The sequence below is a fragment of the Stegodyphus dumicola genome, chromosome 7 (assembly GCF_044657685.1).
Source record: "Stegodyphus dumicola isolate Sdum_Otavi_A_Nest chromosome 7, ASM4465768v1".
Lineage (NCBI taxonomy): Eukaryota > Metazoa > Arthropoda > Arachnida > Araneae > Eresidae > Stegodyphus > Stegodyphus dumicola.
Window position 1 is genome coordinate 86211825 of NC_140774.1, and position 17757 is coordinate 86229581.

The window sequence follows — 17757 nt, forward strand, 5'->3', positions numbered from 1 at the left end:
ATACCGTTATAGGCAAGTGCCCGCCATTTGGAGGGAAACAAATTTCACTGAAACATTAATAGAATTAAATACTTCAGCTCTATAGAAGTTTTAACATTTTTAAGGTTTTAATTAAATATTCTGTTTCTTTTCCACCATAAAAGAATCACTCTTCTCGTTTTACACATGTTTATTCTTTTTCCCTTGAAATATGGAACACTCAAACATTTCTTGAGAATTCTTCTCATTCTGCTCGTAAATTCTAAATTTAATAAAAGGTCAAGTGCGTGATTAACATTTTAATTGCTCATAAAATAAACTATAATGTAAAAATTCGGGGTGTCTACACGTGGAAAGTACAAAACTCTGATTTGGATAAAATTTTTAAAGAAAATGGCGAATGTAAAACAAAATTAGCAGCTGTCTATGGAACTAAAAACAATACCTTGTCAAGCTTTTCTTCATTCAATTCAGCTTTTCTTGAATTCAAAAAATTTAAATGTGATAACGTTACTTTTTCCGATTATGTAAGGGTAGATGAAGAAATGGAAATCTGTGGAAAACCGAGAGACGATGACATAATAAAAACTATCCGAGAAAATGAAAAAGAAGCGACCTCAGAAGATAATGCAGAGACAGTTAAGCGTCCTAATGATCAAGCCATAATGGACTCTATAAAAACTCTGAAAGCATTTAATCAGATTTGGCCTTCCTCTGAAAATGATTTGAAATATTTACTTCAATTCGAGAAGCTAGTTGAAAAATGTAGGCATAATAAACAAAACCAAAAATTCAATACAGCTTTTCCTCAAAGTGTAATTCATATTTTTAGTTAAAGTTTACTTTCTACTTGCATAACTTCTGCTTCATTTTATGATTTAAGGTCAGTCTTTATTGCTTTTTAATATTGTTATGAAATGTACAGTTACGGTAAGATAGCTTCCCGGCAAAGCGAGTTTTAGGGCAAGGGAAAATGGCAAGGGAAGGCAGGGTTCCCACATTTGGTGACAAAATGGGCGATATGCCATGGACGAATGGAGAACCTTCTGGAACAAATTCTTACCGGTTTAGCCCAGAATGTTCTCAAACACAAGCCGAAAGCTATATACACCCTGCTGGTCCGCAATCAGTTTAGTTTGTGTGCCTCGTCGAGAGGGCGAGAGAGAGAGAGTGCCTCGTCTAGAGTGCGAGTTAGTTAGTATCGAGTTGGTGTCTCGTCTGGCGAGTCAATCCCTGCGGAGATGATCGTGTTGACAGCCGGCCAACGAGTTCCGAGTGGGTCATCGAGTGCACCGAAGGAGTCTTTTAGTGCATCGCGGTTAGTGCATCGTCGAGAGAGCCTGTTGAGCTCCGGGAACGACTGAACCGAAGAGTCGGGAGCTGTGCTCTGTGTGTCGAGTGCATCGCGAGTTGATGCGTGGAGAGTCTCGAGAGTACTTGGAGTTCTGAGAATGGCCAAGCAGAGTCGGAAGCTGTACTCTGGTGCTTTGCAATGAAGCTGTCTCCACCGTGATAGCCTGATAACCTGAAGTCTGTGTCGCTGATTGTTCCAGCGAGTGTTTATAGTAGATCTTCGACGACTGTAAAAGTGACTTTGGAGCTGTCCTGATTAATATTGGCCCAATAAAGTGTGTTTCGATATTTCATTAAGTGCTGTCGTCGTTATTCACTCCAAATCCACATGAACCCCGTACGAACGTGAAGGAAGACAATAACGTAACAATATGTTTAACTTTAGATAGGATAGTATAATATATTTTCCGGCATTATACATACTTAGGAGATTTTTCATCTTCAGTGGTACACTTTTAAAGTTATATTTTCTCTTAACATCGGATAATTCGAACTCTTTTCTGAGAACCTTTGAGTTCGAAGTAACGAGCGTCCACTGTAATAGTAAAATACCGTGTGGCTGCAATTAACTTTTTCAACCAAGGAATTGTATTGAAATAAATCCTTTCTCGGTGCATTTGTGAAAAAGAATTCGAAGTTTGAAATCCACGATATGCTTGGTAATAAGGATTTATAATATAATTTTACGGTAATAATGATTTATAATATAATATTTATAATCTATAAAACAATACCACCAAACAGAAAGATTAAGTGTTGAGAAACAGCCACCTATTGTGTTTGTAGGTGACGAGTATCGACAAGTTCTCCTCTGATGTAACACAGGAAATTTAATCCTTCCCCTTTATTATGCAATACCCAACACGAACGGGTATTTAATTACAAATATGTAGAAATTAAAATCGTATTAAGTAGTCGTCATATATATATAGGTCAGCCTTTAACTTGTTTTTTAAGCCTGATTGAAGGTGTTTGCGACATGATGAAAAACGAATTCCTGGCCCTTAACTATGTCCGCAACATTCTGCTGAATTGAAATGTTCTCAAAGACGTATTTATTTATTTTGCCTTCATTTTCATATCATGATTCATTCTCATTATTTTTCCTCTCTTAATACTTTTTAAAAATTTTGAATATTTTCACTGAGCTTCAGTGCAGAAAACCTTTTGAAATAATTTATATCAGCTTACAAGGTTATCATTTAAAATAACCAGTTATTACAATGTCGGTCTTTATTTTAATTTCTCCTTTCAGTTTCCTCACCAGAATGCAAATGAGTTAGCTAGTATTTAAACTTAAATTTTTGGATTTTTAAGACAGAGCGTGTTTCTGACTTCACGTGCACGCTACGTGTTACTTTCCTGCCAGCTGTGATAGTTGTAATTATTCAGATTTGCCTTCTGTCGCTACGGATACTTTTGTTTTGACGTTCCGGTTGAGTTACTAAGCCAGCTTATAGCAGCATTTAATTGTGTAGTCCTTGACTACTGTTCCATGTCCGATTTAAATCTCACTGCTCTATTTTGTTGCATCACCGCGAGATGTGGATGATATTGTTGCACGTGCGTTTATGATCTAACTTCTGTTTAAATAAAAAGGTTATTTAAACTTTCTCACGACTTTGTAGTTACTTCAGATCTAGCGATAATTCGCTTTATTAAGGTTTTTGAAGTAATTAACATTACCAGATAAAGCACAACACAACAAGTCTCTTACATAAATGAATTACATTTCATTAGAAACAAACAGTTAAGGTTCGTTCTTACTTAAAATAATTAAAGCTATTGTTATTTATGTCTATCAAATATTATGGCCACGATTACGATAATTACGTACTATAGCTGCATAAGACATACGATATCTACGTAACATACAATTTGCTTACATATGAATTATTTAGAATTATTAAAATTCAATTCAAAACTGAAGTTATTTTGAAAAAAATAATTCAGTTTACAATTTAAGATTTGCATCAAAATATCTTATATTATGTTATACATATAAATATTTAAAAATAATGCTGTAAAAATCTATTTTCGTGTATTTTCCTCAAAAAAAAGTTTTCATTCGATATATTATTTTATTATAAGGTTTTGAAAATTGCATAAATCCCGTTTTACAGTACTTTTTTTAATTTACATAGTTATTATAAAAGTAATAAACGACTCGTATATATTTGAAGAATATACTCTTCTATAACTTATGTAAAGCAAATTATGATAAACACTTTAAACTAAATTAGCTAATTATATCACTAAACGGGCTAATGTAAAGTAATTATGCTTGCGAACTTTTAAGTGCTGATTTATCATATATTTTCATTTTAAAAAATACGGAACTTTAATCATTTAAGATATTTTTTCATTTAAAAATTATGCACTCGAACTCGTTCATCATTTTATAAACCAAGCACGGCAATCAGTTATCCGTGTAACATGTTCAAACACGGAGATGTCAGATGAAGCAGCTCCTCTGTTTTATATCACTATTAATATTCCTCCCCCATAGCCGAATGGAATTTACGTTAGGGCTACAAGGGCAAACCAACGCCCTCTTTTAGGCCATCTTTGATATTCCAAGCGACAATTCCGTATCCCCTTGTGTGTCTTTAACCTTTATACAGCGTTCTCCCTCCCCAGCTTCTCTTTTCCAATTTCTCCACAAGGATGTCCGGGTCTGGAGATTGGAGAGGGAACTTCCACTTCGCCTTTAATTCGTTTCTCTGAATTGAATTTCGAGCCACTACCGGTTAAGGCCTCTCGAAATGCTTAAATCCTCCTTCCAGAAAACCTTGAAAATGTTTAAAAACGTGAGATTGACAAATTCACTTACTTTGTGAACTGTAGGACATATTTAAGGCGAAAAAAAGGCCTCCATTTTTCTCCAAGTTTTGAGCCAAATAAAGCTTATTACCCAAATTTATTGCATTGATTCAACATTCTGAAATTTTTTATGTTTAAAACGTCTTTAATGGAGGCTTTACAAGACTTTAGATCTGTTATTAAGATACAATTTACAAGACTTTAGATATTACTCTACCACTGACGCTTAGTTATATTAGGCTACCATTGATCTATGTTACATTAAGCTACCGCAGACGTATTATACACGCGGTTTGGGAGATATTCCATTGCGAGAAATATTTATCTTCCATGCAGCTTTGCAAAATACCAGTTCGCGGAGTGCTGCCGTTCGGGGAAACAAAAAATCTTTGTATTTAATTAGTCTGCAGTCGCTTAATAATTTAAGTAATTGCCCCATTTTCAAATAATTTAAATCTTTATTTTATTTTTTATGATATGCGTAAATGAAATAAATTAAAATACATTTATTAAACTTGATATATATCCAAAGCTTAATATTTATGAAAAACTTGAAGCTTGCGGTAAATGATGAAAATTCTTTCTACAGTCATACATTCTATACTTCGGTACGAAATCGCTTTGTTTTTATTTATTTCACACACAAACACACATACAATCTCCACACACAGATAGGAACGGTTTCATATGTATGAAGTGGTAAGTTGAACGCATTCTGCAAGAAAGGTAATTAAATTAGTTATATACAAGTGCAAGTAACCAGATTTAAACCCAACAGAAAATATTGGGAGAGAATTAGAGGTTAGAGTACGAAGACAGCATTGAAACGAAAATCGAACTAAAAATAGTAATGATAGAAGAATGGAGGAACACTGATGCATATATTACAAAAGAAACTGGTTAACTCTATGCCCAGACGTTTGAAAGCTGTCATAAATACTGCATGATATACTACAAAATATTGATGCAGTTTTTTAAACCTTACGAAGACTTTTGCGAAGTAATTTTTCTGTTACTTTTTTATTATTGATTCCCTCCCCACCCCAAAAAAAGGTGTTATTATGTTCATAAGATCATTAATGTAGTTTTGCTAAGACATATTTACAGATATTATTGAAAACTTTTCTTTCTAAAATATCAGTTTTTACTAATAAGTAAAGCAATATTTCACTTAAACTCATAAGCGTACGAACACCTTTGTGAACCACTGTATTTCTTTGACAGAAAGAAAGACAAAAATTAGAACATTTTAAATTATTTAAAATGATCAGAATGTGCATTATTATATGTATATATATATATATATAATATGTATATAAATATAATATGTATATATATATATATATATAATAATTTATTTTCTAAACAATATTGATTAATTGATTATATTATCTCCTAAGTTTAATTAAAGTAGAATTACTTTAAAAGAGTGAATCCATACTGGTAAGTTATATTTTAAAAGATGTTTTGAAGTAATTTGAAAGTAAAATGTTAATAATGTTTTAATGGGGACTGGAATTAAATCAACATGAAGAACAAAATTTAAATTGTAAAAGGAAAAATTAAATTAAAAACATGTAATCATTGTCATTGATCGGAAATTCGTTGACTTTTCAAGGGGAACAAACCAACTCCCGTTCAATGAACAATAATTAATAAATAAATAAGTAAATACGAAGGTGTTTCGTCTTTACTCGAGTTATAAGGTAAAGTCAAACCGGCAATTCTAGTCAGGCCAAATATTTCCATATATATATATAATACAGAATAATATAAAAAAACACGCTTAAAATTCATCACGTACTCCAGAACACAAACCAGAAGTACAGTAGCAAGCTGCCATAATTAGAGGAGGGGAATGGGCTAAAACAAAAATGAAATGTGAAATTTACGTTTTTAGCTGCATCGTCATCACGGGTTTGGTGCAATGAAAGAAGTAAATAAAACGCCCTGTTTCTGAACCAACAAAGCCACAAATTAAAGTTTAAATTTTAAAAACAATTTTAGAAAAAGATAAAAATAATCTGTGTCTTTATATTTGTCTTTTGAACTGCTTTGTATCTGTTCCTCAATTTACTTCTTTTATTGTACCTTCCCTTTGATAACGATGCAGCGAAAGATGTAAATTTCATAATTTATTTTGGTTTTGCCATATTTTGCTCGCTAATACTTGCAGTTTAGATGCTCTATTGTGCTTCTGATTTTTGCATGTGATTTACTCCGTCTTGAATATGTGATGAATTTTAAATGTACTTTTTATTTTATTTTGGATTATTCTCGCCACTTGTTGCTGCTATCAGCACGAAATTGGATTAGGTTTTGAGCTGCTATCATAATAATATTTAAGAGATGAATTTCTGGATGAAGAAGAACATACGTAAATTTATCCCTGAACCATATTCTTATTTCGTTACAATACCAAAAGCAGATATAATCCCCATTTAAGAATTCTCAAGTCAAACAATTATAGATCCATCCGATAAATATCGGTAAAGATAAATGCATAATATATATATTAACACAGACTAGAGGAGATTCCTAAATGGAAAAAGAATAAAACTAAATGATGAAGACCAGAAAAGAAAGAGAAATGAAAATAATGCAGATTTGGACGAAAAGGAAAAAAAATTAAACCTTGTTAATGACAAACATGATATGAAAGCAAAAAGGTGTCTTAAGCGATTCCGGGGAGGGTGGAATTAAGTAAAAAAAATCTTAGTATAATTTTGTACTTTTTTTTTTTTTTTTTTTTTAAATCAGAAAGGGGAAAAGAGTAACTAACAACACATAAAAGTAAACCAAAAGCAAATAGAAAAAAGCTAAAAAAATAAAAAGACTGAAAAGGATTGAATACGAGCACTAAATCAGAAATTTTTGCTGCATTACGAACTTTATTTTATCAACACAATGAATTAATTCGATCATTCAGAACAACCCTTGAACAAATACCAGCTGATAGCTACGAAGTTGATAGCTAATATATATATTATGTGTTATGTGTTAATATATATATATATAGTTAGAGCAGACAAAGCACCTGCCGACCAACATGAAAGACAGCACAATGCACAATCATTTGATGGAATGGCAGTTGCTACAGTTAGCGAAGAATTTAACTTGCCTGATATGACTCTTCATCGCAGAAATTGTGATATTAAGCGAATCTCCGTATCTCATTGCCCATACGACAGATTACAATATCCAATTTTATTTTCACAAGCAGAAGATGGAAATTATTTCAGTATCAAACTGAGAAATCCACAAACAGATGAGGAAACGAGTAAGTCAGTGCCATGAATTGCTATTCATATGAATTAATGGTTTGTGAAAATGTTCAAAATTATGTCTTAAAATGTCAAAAATTGTTCCATCAATATATTGTCAATATGCATGCAAAAATCGAAACCGAAAGACTCCTCTACTTTCGATTAAATAAAACCAAATTGCGTTCCGGAGAGTACATTCATTTACATGACGGAATTGTTAATGATGACAATATTGGGGAAAATGGTCATACTGCCGGCCACATTTACAGAGAGTCCACGGTATACTTATGAATATGAGCAAGATGTAGTGACATATGTTCGTTAATATGACTGCCCAGATTTGTTCATTACGTTTACGTGAAAACCAGCGTGGATGAGATAAAAGAACTGTTATTACCAGCGCAATCATCATGGGATCGTTATGTTATCGTTATATTTCCGCACCAGTGTTCAAACAAAACTGAAATATTTAATAGTTGTCATTCTCAAGCATCATGTTTTTGAATAGATACGCTGTAAGATGTATATCATTGAACGGCAAAAAAGAGGACTGCCACATGCACACATTTTGATTTGGTCGATCGAAAATGTCACACCAGATCAAATTGATCAAATCATCGCAGAAAAAATACCAGATGTCGATACTTATTCAGGCTTATTTGAAGAAGTCACCAAGAATGTGATTCATGACCACATGTCTTACTCAGCAACAATTCACCGTGGATGCCTGATGGGAAATTCATGAAAGGAAGACTTACTTGCCGAGACTACCATTAGCAATGATAGATATCCTCTCTGTCGTCGACGATCAACTGAAGATGGTGGCAAACCCATCACTTTAAAAGTACAAAACAATAATGTTGAAGTCAATAATCGTTGGGTTGTACCGTATTTACCATTACTTTCGAAAATGTACAAAGCACACATCAAAGTAGAATACTGAATTCGGTAAAATCGACCAAGTACATTTGTAAATACGTCAACAAAGGAAGCGATATGGCAGTTTTCAGCGCAAAAAATGCAAATGAATCTGTTAATGAAATTGACCAATATAAACTAGGATGCTGCATACTAGCAATGAAAGAATATGGCGATGGCACATTTTATCATTTTCAATTCATGAACGTCATCCGACAAATGAAATGCTTTTTAACAGCCTTTTGCATCTTAATATAAAAATTATATGGAACATCACCTTTAATGATTTTAACACGATAGTAGTAATCAAAATTAACTGGGGGCGGAGGGTTTACATATGTATAGAATTTACGTCAGCTGTTTTAAATTAAAGGTTCCAGCCGGAAATTCTGTTGTTTATTTTATACGATATGTAAACATTGTCATTGAAAATAATACATACAAAAGCGAATTATTTCCTTTTCTTTTATGGAAGCAAGTCGCCTCACCATCGGTTATGCGAACTGGCTTCATCGCAATCAGTTCCGATCAAGAGTTCTGCTGTATGCTAAAAATATAAAACGGCAGATTCTTAATGATTAATGCTTCTTTTATTTCCGAAGTCGAGGAAGGAGGAATAAATTTAATCTATTAAATTAGATTTTGTATCCATCAAAAATAAGTTCGTGATAAGAGATTACAAAGCGAAAGAAAAAAACTTCTTGCGCCGGGCTCATCAGCGAGGCGAATAACGGCAACGTTGCCGATCCACAGGAGGAACAACAACCTCCGACTCGATTTCCCGGGGTTCCGGTTTGCTGCTTCTTCGCCAACCATTCCCAAAACCGAAGGTCATTCGAGAACCTTGACTTACCTAGGAGTGGGGAACACGCCTCGTGGCGACCGCCAAAAGCGGTCTTGCTCAGCAATATTGAAGGCTCGTGATCATCGGAACGGCCAACCTCCTCAGCTCCGAGATAATTAGATTGCAGTACTTCGGGGATTAAGAAACTAAACTACTTCGTGAGCACTTTTGTACAATGATTTAAAATTTATAATAGCAAAGCTTGCATTTTTAAAATTTTTGTTTTCAAAATGTAATTTATATTTTCCTTTAATTTATTTTCTTGCTTTTGTTTGATGAGTATTCTCGCGATGAATAGTAAGAGACGAAAGTTTGGCCACATATTTTCTGTAATTCTTTGAAGCCTCATATTAAGGATCCAAGGTTACGAAGACTGTTCTAAGCTAAGATTCATTTAATGAAAGAGAACCGAAAAAAACCTCCATCCATTTTTAAAGAAATAAACATTTTGACGAGATCTTTAAAATTAAGTTTAAATTCAGTTTGGAATTAGGGTTATTTGCATAGAAAAGTTCTGTGCATTATAAAAGAACCTGTCCCTTCTTCCTCAAAGAATGAAAATGTTTTTCGTTCAGTATTCTTTCCTGTTACGGAATAATTCTGTTCTATGAAGAAGAAGGATTTATAGCAGATTTTTTTTCAAAATACGTTAACCTTTTCCTGGGGGGACTGGAACATATATGTTCCACGCATTCACTTCATTAATAAAACTCAAAGAAATTTAGTTCGCTATGGAAATTTAAAATTTGCTACTTATTGCACAGCAGGAAGTGGTAGTACCTATTGATTCATTTTTCGGCTCCTTGCTGATTGAATAACTGATTAAATGGCTTTAATACATAAAAAATTAATCTTTAGAGCCCATGTGAAAAGGTTAATGTTTTCTACATATCTAACAGTGGTTCAAGGTTTAACTTCAAGTTAATTTAAAGTTGCTACAAAGTTCGCATTAAAAAGTAAATCTTTCATAAACGAAGCCATTTTAATATTTGACAACGAATATTAAAAGAATAATAGTTAGTGATTGCTTTTAATATTAATTATTATATCCATTCTGTTATTTGATATAATATTAAATAAACTTTAATTAATAATTCATTAAAAATAATCTCAAAACAAAATATTAGATTATTAATAAATTATTGTTGGTAAATTTATAATAATTATGTATTAAGTTTCATTTTCATGTTAAAGAGCAATATTCTTACGGAATGAATACACCATTTATGCGAAGAATACGATTTCTTATTGAAAAAAAAATACATTGAAAAATAACATATGATAATTAAGTAACACTTAAGAGTAATTGATATTATGTAGGAGGGGTTCCTAACCTTATGCCGCGGACACCATTGCGTCCGCAAACGATTTTATGATTGCCCGCTGCTGTGCAACCGGGATTTTAAAATAAATAAATAAATAAAATATTATGTAATTTTTTATAATTAGTAATTAATTAGAGAAATAAAGCGTATTTGTTTAAAAAATTATTTGTTTCTAATCCCATGTTTATAATTTTAAAAGACTTACCAAATTTCTCGGTTTTATTGGGATTATCCTAGTTTGAAAGTATAGTCCAATTTATCATTTTGACCGGATATTTGTTATAATTTAAAAATTTGAAATATCATGGTTTTCAACAATGAAGATCATAAAATCAAAGTACAAATCTCGACTTACAGACAAACAAGTTGGTGATTGCTAATGAGAAAGAATATAATCATACTCTTATAATTAATGAAGTAATGGCCTACGAAATATAAGGCCAAATATCATACTGACTATACGAATAACATTTTTATAAACGACTTTTATACCAACGAATTGTAAAATAAGAACTTTTGCCCGTACAGAGTAATTATTTATTTTACATGAGAACGCAATCGATGATTTTTATATTTTAAAATTATACTTTTGGAATAATTCTTTTTGAAATATTATGTGTATTATTAATTATATCATCCTGTAAATTTACCTCGAAGAAATAAATGCGCCCACCACCGATATTCTAGAATGTGCTCTTAAGGCAATAGTCTCAAACTGGCGGTCCGCGGGCTGCATGCGGCATACAAACAATTTTATGCAGCCTCCGAATTAATTTTTCGTTTAGCATTATTACGGCAAGAATATCAAGAAAAAGTGTAGGATTTTAATAGTTTGGTGTCGAATTTTACATTATTTTCATTATCCAAAATGAACCTGAGTAACACTCAAATTCTAGAACTGGAGTTAATTAATACACTCTGTGAAATGAATCTTATTCAGATTTGAAGATACAGTTTTGATTAGTATATGTGAAAAGATAAATACCCTCGTTCAAGAATTTTCGCAATAAAAATAATCGCTTTGCTTTGAGGTACCTTTACATGTGACAAGTTTTTGTTTCCAGTTTTTTTTATTTTTTGTAGTTGAAAATTAATAACAACAAAAATAACCAGACTGCAGATGAGTATCTACAATTTGTGAGGAAGATACTTTCTAGCAGTTTTCCTCCAAGATTACAAACTTAATGGAAATCGAAACTCTATGAGATCTTGTAACTGAAAGGTGTGGGCAAGAAACAAATTTCATAATTATTTACATATTTTTTTATGTCTGCGTCACAGAAAAGTCTATGAAGAAAGAGACTATGATGGCATTATTTATTCTCACGTTTTGTCTTTCTTGGGACGTTGCGTATATTTTTTTTAGTTCAAGTTAAAAATAAGTTATTTCGCGGTTATTTCAATATATTTCAATTATTGAATAACTATCAATCTGAAAATTTCAATATTTAGCTGTTCAGTATTTAGTAATAATTAGCAATACATTTGAATTACAAATTGCAACCAACAGAAATTTCTTGCAGATACCAGCTTTCAGATTTTAAGCAGAAATGAAGCATACATTTGAATTTTTTCTTTGCATCATTTTTATAGTAAGTTTTGAAAAATATGCAGTAAAAAAAAAAATTAATTTACTCAACATTTTTTTTTTTTTTTTTTTTTTTTTTTTTTGGTTAATCCTAACGAAATTAAGCTAACTTGTTTTGGCATTTCGCGTTGAAAACTTTAAATGTCGGTTCACTTTTCAAACTGTTGCCACCAAATATTACAGCCCTGTATTATATTTAAAGAAATTAAGTAATGAAGAATCTGCATAAATGTACGTATGTTTCTCACATTGTCATAAAACGACGGTACCTAGGGCCATCAAATTTTGAACAACGTTTTGAATACGTTTCCATCCGAATATGGACAACTGCAAGTCCAAATTTGGATTTTGTTTTATTATCTGTTTCATATTTTGTAAATCTTTAACGAATTTTTGATTAACAAACTCAACGATTTCAAAGCGAGCAATGGCAACACTACAGGGAAAAAAAAAAAAAAAAATTATCTCCAGCGGCGCGATAGTGTGTATCGGAAATTCTAAAGATATGCTGATTTTAAATTATTTTTGGATATCTGTTGAACTGAATTTTATGGTTTAAGTGCGAAGAACATGATATTTAGTAAATAAAGGTTGCACACTGAAAGCTTCCGGTTTTTTTTTTTTTTTTTTTTTAAAGTCCAAAGGGGCTTTGTCCCTTTCACTATAGATTCCCGTTTCACTTTTCAAACTGTTGCCACCAAATGTTAGAGTCCTGCATTATATTTGAAGAAATTAAATAATGAAAAATCTGCATAAATGTATGAATATTTCTCGCATTGTGATAAAACAGCGGTACATAGAGCCATCGAATTTTGAATGACTTCATCCTACTGCGAATATGAGCATGTTAAAACCCAAATTTGAAATTTGGAACTTTTTTATTACCGATTTCATATTTTGTAAAATTTTAACGAATTTTTGATTAACAAACTCAAGAATTCCAAAGCAAGCAATGGCAACGTTGAACAGAAAAAAGCTTTTGTATCTCCAATGCGCGAAGCTCTGTATCGGAAATTCTAAAGATATGCTGAATTTAAAACTATTTTGCGATATTGCTGTTGAACTGAATTTTATGGTGTAAGTGCGAAGAACGTGATATTTAATAAATAAAGGTAACAGACGTAATTTAAAATCTGAAACCTTTCAGATTTTCTTTTTATTATTATTTTTTCCTTTTTTTTTTCCTTCTGAAATATATAAAATATTTCATACTGAAGTAAAATTGTATGGTCATTTTACATTCATTGTTCAATTCAGCACGCTCTATTACTGTATGCACCACTCAAGAGTTAACACATATTGCAATAAAATTTTTCATGTTCATTGAAACAGTTCACTGATGTCGAACAGTTTTCAGTAATCAACTTTGTTTTGCAATGGGCTGCAATACATGTCTCGAAATAAGCCCACCAGTGCATCGATCTCAGTTTTTTTTGTCGAATGCCAAATTGTACACAGAAGGTTTAACGGTCTGTAACACCATCTTGTCTGATAGAAGGATTTCTTTTGTAATCATTTATGGCACACTCATACCATGATCCCACGTGAATGAAATTTTAAAACTTGTTTTGCTGCCATTCTTGTCGCAATATCATGCAACTCTCTTCCAGGAAACGAACACACGGCCACACTTCTACAGAGATTGTAATGTCAAACTTCAGATAACCAAATCTTCCCGTCTGTCTCCTATACAGCATATTTTGGCCCAAAAGGAACACCATTTGCGTCCATCTCAGAATGTAAATAAATTATCATTTAAATAGTGCTACATAATATCTGGCATGTGAGCAATTCATCATTTTGAAATATTCACTGTTCATATCGGGCAATTGTTTGCATCCTAACCCAAGTTGTATACTGAATTTATGCAGCTGTTGTCTTTGAAGCGTTGATTTTACTCCAAACAATTACAGTTAAAAAAATTATAATTGTTTCTTTTCCTCTAGATGCACATTGCAGCTAGCAGTTTCCACCTCGGCAACAGTATTTTTACCAGATGTGTTCATTTTTATTTAAAAATAATATTAGAGTTTAAACAGTTTTTTTTAAGCCCAAAGAGGCGTTGAACCAATATTAACGGCGAATCACTTTTTAAATTGTTGCTACCAAATATTAGAGCCCTGTATTATATTTAAAGAAATTAAATAATGAAGAATCTGCATAAATGTATGTCTGTTTCTCGCACTGTGCTAAAATAGCGGTACCTAGAGCCATCAAATTTTGAATAACGTACGTCTCCATCCGAATATGGGCATCTGAAAGCCCAAATTTGGAATATGGAATTTGTTTTATTATCTATTTCATATTTTATAAAGCATTTATGAGTTTCTGATTAAGTAACTCAACGATTGGCAACACTGAGCAATGGCAACACTGTGCGGGGAAAAAATTTATATCCAGCGCGCGAGATTGTGTATCGGAAATTCTAAAGATAGGCTCTTTTAAATATTTTGTGATAATGCTGTTGAATTGAATTTTATGGTTTACTTGCGAAGAACATGATATTTGAGAAATAAAGGTAACACACAAAACGTTGAAGCAACGCTCCTTTGGGCGTAATACAACATCTAAAAGCTTTCGATTTTTTTTTTTTTTTTTTTTTTTTTTTTTTAAAGAGAAAAATACCCATTTCTGTTACTTTAATATTCTAAGATATTCTTTTCCAGCGTTCTTCTACATCGTGAGCAATAATTATTTATTGTAAAATTATTTAGAAATCTTTTCTTCACTTTTATTCTTTAAGGCTTTATAACTTTGAATAGTATTCCAAACCTCTTAATATAATTTATATAGTAGACTTCTTTCTTTTTAAAAATATCAAAAGCCTACTTTGCACTTAATAAAAATAACCACATGAAATGCATGATGCTTAACGCACGAAAACTTGAAAAGTAGATACTAGAAGCGGAAAGGTTGTACCCTTGGGCAATCAAAGTGAGAGTATGGGTAAAGCAATTAATTATCAGTAAATTAATTTTGACAAAGAACCTTTCGAAAGGGGAAAAAAAAGGAAAAAAATCTCTCAGATATATCAAGTTTGCACTTCTGATGTTTTCCACTTCTTACCAAGACAAATTAAATAACAAAATTTTAAGTAAAGGAGGTAAAATCTAATACTTGAAAATTTTACTATTCAAAAGGTTTCAAAAGGTAAGTTTCAAAAGGTTAAAACAAGCATTAAAAAGTCCTAAATTATAACATTAGAAAGACTTTACAATCTTACCTTGGTGCGCAGATTTCAGTATAGCACCTGAAAAAATCTGAAGCTAAGCAATTACGACAGGCCTACTTATTTAAGAATCAGTCCCTCAAAAATTAAAGATACAGAATGCAAAATTTTATATTTGGCAAAACCTATAAGATATAATAAAAGCAAACCTTTACAAAATTATTATTTCATTTTAAAACACTTTCATGTAAGATTTTTTTTCACTCATTTGATAAAGAAAGGTCTTAATTATTCAGACGCAATTGTGCATTTATTCTACTAGATCGCTTGCTCATGAAGCATGCAACAAATTCCTCAAGAAATTAATATTGCCCTTAAATGGCAATACTTCCTGTTCTGCAAAAACATAAAAGCAGTGAACAGAAGGCAATAAATGTTTTGAAGAGGTTTCCTTTAAGATGTCTAAGATAGAAATCAGAATAATGTAAAAATTAATTTTGAATTGCGGAAAAATTTAACAAATTGTCATCAAATTCATAAAAAATTATTTTAAATTGTCATAAAATTAAATTTATTTCTCATCTGTTCCATATAAATTAACCCTTTTTATGCAATATTCTAAATAACTGCAGGAAAGTCATTTTTCCATTATCTATTAAATTTCTTTTTCTTGACAAATTATTTCACACTCTTCCTTCGTTTGTTATTTATAAGCATTTTAGAATCTCTCAGATTCTGCGAAAATGACTCTGAATGAGTGCTAAATAATGATTTGACAATATCAAGGGATTTGTTTTTCTATGTAGATATATTACATGAAAATAAATTTTATAATTATGCAGTTTACGAAAATTTTCTTTTTATCTATATAAATAAAAAATTCGCTTTCGTTCTTATATACATGGCTTAACACATTTCATTTTTACGATAATTTTAAATTATCTGTTTAGGTTGGTTTCCATGACAACGTGTAAACAAAATTTGCTTGGATGGGATTTTTTAAACATTTAGAAATGGCCATCTATTGTAATGCAAATTGCGCTTCATCATCATCTTAAATAATGCGGAACGTTAAAGTTTTGCAACATTTTCTTCTCAACGGCTGCATTGTCGCAATTACTTGATTGGATTCTTCGGAAACTCTAAGTTTTATAACCCATCTCTTATTCATGAATCAAAATAAACTGGACTTCAATATGACTTAATTTTTAGCATACTTTTTACATTTATTTTCTCGGAGATATTTGACCTCTGACATATTCATTGAGTTCTAGGCTTTTATCATTGTGCAACATCAGATCTTTACGATTTTCATAAATGACGTTTCGACGGATTAGAAATTGTAAACGCTATTCTTATGCAGATGATTTAGAGATTTGCATTTCTTAGACATTCGATGCCATTTCAAGGTATATAACTGAATTAAGTAGTACTTTCGTAATAATTCGACAATTTATCATGCTCTGAAACAAAAGTCAGATTGAAATTCATGGGAAGGTCACATGATCTTCATGAATATGAAAGTATTACGTGATTAACAGACTATAAAAATAACATCATGTTTGCGTTTAGCATGGGAAGTTTCGATTTTTTGACCCAGATTTAAATTTTACAGCAACTATATTTAATAGTTTTTAAGTTGTGTTCAACAAGAGAATACGATTTTCATCATCAGTACAGAAATATTTTATTAGTAATAAACTAAAATTGCGTTCCATAATTCGTTAATTAAATTCTGGTGTTAATTTTGGAAATAACATACTGAGCATAGACTTGAAAACATTTTCAAAATTTTTTCGTATGTTGTCATCACGACGTTGATTTAAATCACAGGCTGCTGAAAAATCTGTCGCTTGTTAAAAAACGATAATTTATTTAAAAAATCTAAAGGAACATTTTCTTATCTTTGTTAGATAGTATTGCTTATTCTCAATCAAATATGAATAATATCACGTTTTGGAAAAAGTAGTCTGTTACGAAGAAAAATTACAAATAATAAATAAATAAATTTGAAAGGTTTGACTTTTTAACGGTCGCCCAAAAGGTTTGTTAAGGTTTTTTACGCTCTCGTTGAGCTCGCAATTTACCAATTATTTGCAATCGTTGCTGTTACACTCACTCCTGTTTACCCATTTTTTGTCTTTTTAGCCTTATTATTAAGCATTATTTTCTTCGCACTTACGTTATGTACAATTCAAAGGTAAAAATACAAAAATTGCAAAACCAGCGTACCAGTATACGTTTAGAATTTCCGATGCAGCGTTGTTGACATACATTTTTCTGTTTTTCTTCAGTCGTTTCTCAGTTCACCATATTAATGTTCAGTTTTCTTACTAAGATGGCTTTACAGAACTTTTTTTGCCTTTTTATTATGAACTTTTTGTGTGTTTACTTTATTTATTGAATATCATGTTCTTCGCGCTTACGCCACATAAAATTTGATTCGACGGTAAAATCACAAAATATTTAAAAACAGCATATTTTTAGATTTT

The 17757-nt window shown here is 31.5% G+C and overlaps 1 protein-coding gene across 4 annotated transcripts in view; it reads right to left on the reverse strand.

The window, feature by feature from the left end:
* Nucleotides 1–17757, reverse strand: part of LOC118198163 (BMP-binding endothelial regulator protein-like) — a 256469-nt gene that overhangs the window by 133323 nt on the left and 105389 nt on the right. The window lies entirely within an intron of this gene.